This window comes from Myotis brandtii, unplaced genomic scaffold (assembly GCF_000412655.1).
Source record: "Myotis brandtii unplaced genomic scaffold, ASM41265v1 scaffold199, whole genome shotgun sequence".
Lineage (NCBI taxonomy): Eukaryota > Metazoa > Chordata > Mammalia > Chiroptera > Vespertilionidae > Myotis > Myotis brandtii.
The window spans coordinates 2,733,849-2,737,360 of record NW_005357414.1 but is presented as its reverse complement, the minus strand read 5'-3'; positions in this window follow the sequence as shown (position 1 = coordinate 2,737,360).

Here is a 3,512-nt window from a genome sequence, read left to right as displayed (position 1 = left end):
CCCTTTTATTAGATAGAATGTTTTAATGATATAAAACCTACTGTTTTATATATTTCTAATTTAACTCATTATAATATATTTGAAAACTATCCATATTGATATAGCTCTAGTTTATTCTTTTTAGTTGCTAAATTCTTTCTTACCTAAAGTTCTCTAGAAATAACTTGAGGCAAAGGTTTTGCACTAAGGCTATTAGGAGGTAAAATCCTAAGGCATCAATAGCAAGAAAAGGAAAGAAAAAGAGGGAAGAATAACTTATTTGCTGGCTTTTTTACGCATCCTGTCTTATATTGATCTATATTTGTCCCTGAAGGTGTTGAACCCATGTCTCCCTATATAAATATTTCTAAGTTTTGTCATCTGGTCTCTCCCAGACACTACTGGGAAATCCAAATCTAACAACCATTGCATTAAATTTCATGTGAATCTGAAAGTAGTAGAAGAAGCCAGAGAATCCATGGATGCAGTTGGATCAGGTTTGGGTATTGAAGCTACTTCAGTTCTTGTCTCAGTAGGTGCAATGGAAGTCATGCCATTGCTAAGACAGGTTATCCATTGAGTAAATAGCTAAAAGCCATTGGTAGATAAATGGTAGGCAAAGGCCAAGTGCATCTGATGAAATGCACAATTGGGGCCCTATTATATATTCAATTCCATCATATGACTAAATGACATTTCATTTACACCTCCTTCTATTGATAGACATTCAGTCTGTTTCCAGTTTTTTACCATTGCAGAAAATGGTGAAGAATCAATATCTATTTTTTAATTATTTGTTAAGAATATTTAGTAAATTTACTCAAATGGAGTTTATATGATACAGAACTGAAAATATTAGAAATCTATATACAATAGATAGTGAATATAAATTAGCCAACTCTACAAATATTTCCAGCTAAGCACACATACAAATACATATTCACCTCTTTCTTTTATATAGGAATAACACATACATACATGACATGACTATTCTGGCAAAAAAATTTCAGAGATATTAAAAATAGTCTCAAGTTTTAAAGATGGTGTGGAATCAGTTTTAACAACATTCCACATGAATGGAAACCCCTGATTTAATTCTGTAACTTTCATGCCAGAAGCATGTTGATTTTACTTCTTTTTAAACAGATTTTGGTATCATATACATTGGCTTATTAATAATTAAGGCATTTTGTTTACACAGTATCTCAGTGTGGACAAAAAACTTTTAGTATTGATTGTCTGCAATGATGTTTAAAACTTTCAAAGTCTTTCAACATAAGAAAATAGCTGCACACATTTGAGTGTTTTCTTATAAAACACAATCTTAAAAAAAGTAATGGTTGGTCTTTGCTTTTCCTAGTAATAAGTTTTGTCTTATTTTTTCACATAGTATAAAGTATATTCTTATGAAGGATTGCATTAAGATCCAGTAGTTCTTGCCAAGTAACCATGTAAATCCCAAAAGCAGCAAAGGTGAACAATCTTCATAGTGCACTTTCACCTTATTAAAGTTGAAGCTGCTCCTTTCGGATATTTTTCCACTTCAATGTGAAGTAGATTGCTAGGGTTTTGTTATTGGTTTCATATGTGGCTTTAGAAGAAAACAGTTTTGATTTCTTTCATAGTTCACAGTTCTCCAATGAGACTTGTTTGGAAATCATATAGTCCAGGGATGTTTTGAATAACCAAATGCTCTTTAGTAGATGAAGTCTTTCAATGCAACTGTAATAAATAAGCATCTACATCCTTAGAAAATAAAACAAAAACATTTCATTAGCTAGTAAACACATATATACACAACCCCTTTCTTCTCCCTTTTTGTCACTTGATTTGCCTCAGTTTCCCTTTGTAACCTTTTGAGGGTAAAAGATGTGGTGTACTCAACTTTTTAATCTGCATTTGTTTAGCACAGGGCCTGGCACACAACAAGGGCTCAATAAATGTTTGCTAAGTGCTGAGTAAATGGTTTGGTTCTTGTGATCAAGCAATTCTGTCTTTATAACTAGGCAAGATCATTAAATCATTCACAATTCTTTCAGTTTGATGATAGCCTATCTTTCTGATTTCTAACTTTAAGAAAATTACAATTGAGTGTTTAATCTTATAAAAGAGGTTTTTTATATCATAGCTTAAGGAACTTCACAGAACTTTTAATCACTCAATAGGAAAGTACACTGTTCAAATCGCAATATGAATTTGATATTGGTCTTTATTGATTTATTTGTCAGAAAATAAAAATACTTCTGGGAAACGGATATCTGTTTATAATATTTTAATCATTAAAAATTCTACAAAGTTAAATTATACACAGTGGTAAGACACATGTTTGGTAGATCATTTTGCTTCTTTCCTTGAAAAGTATCCAAGAAAATTTTTACAAGTAAGTCTATAACATAAATCCTCTTATTCAGTACATTATATTTTTTAAATTAAAAAACAATTTTATATTTCTGACTAATGCCCATTTATGATAGCAATATGCTCAGTAAAAGGGTGGAAACATTTAACAATGACTTTTTTCTGCAATTATATGTTTTATATACCAATATTTTCTGGAGTTTAAATATTAAAATCTAATGTACCTTTTCCTTTAAGAGACAAATAAATCAATAAAGACCAATATCAAATTCATATTGCGATTTGAACAGTGTACTTTCCTATTGAGTGATTAAAAGTTCTGTGAAGTTCCTTAAGCTATGATATAAAAAACCTCTTTTATAAGATTAAACACTCAATTGTAATTTTCTTAAAGTTAGAAATCAGAAAGATAGGCTATCATCAAACTGAAAGAATTGTGAATGATTTAATGATCTTGCCTAGTTATAAAGACAGAATTGCTTGATCACAAGAACCAAACCATTTACTCAGCACTTAGCAAACATTTATTGAGCCCTTGTTGTGTGCCAGGCCCTGTGCTAAACAAATGCAGATTAAAAAGTTGAGTACACCACATCTTTTACCCTCAAAATGTTACAAAGGGAAACTGAGGCAAATCAAGTGACAAAAAGGGAGAAGAAAGGGGTTGTGTATATATGTGTTTACTAGCTAATGAAATGTTTTTGTTTTATTTTCTAAGGATGTAGATGCTTATTTATTACAGTTGCATTGAAAGACTTCATCTACTAAAGAGCATTTGGTTATTCAAAACATCCCTGGACTATATGATTTCCAAACAAGTCTCATTGGAGAACTGTGAACTATGAAAGAAATCAAAACCGTTTTCTTCTAAAGCCACATATGAAACCAATAACAAAACCCTAGCAATCTACTTCACATTGAAGTGGAAAAATATCCGAAAGGAGCAGCTTCAACTTTAATAAGGTGAAAGTGCACTATGAAGATTGTTCACCTTTGCTGCATTTGGGATTTATATGGTTACTTGGCAACACTGTTGAAGAACTACTGAATCTTAATGCAATCCTTCATAAGAATATACTTTATACTATGTGAAAAAATAAGATAAAATTATTACTAAGAAAAGCAATGACCAATCATCATTACTTTTTTTAAGATTGTGTTTTATAAGAAAACAC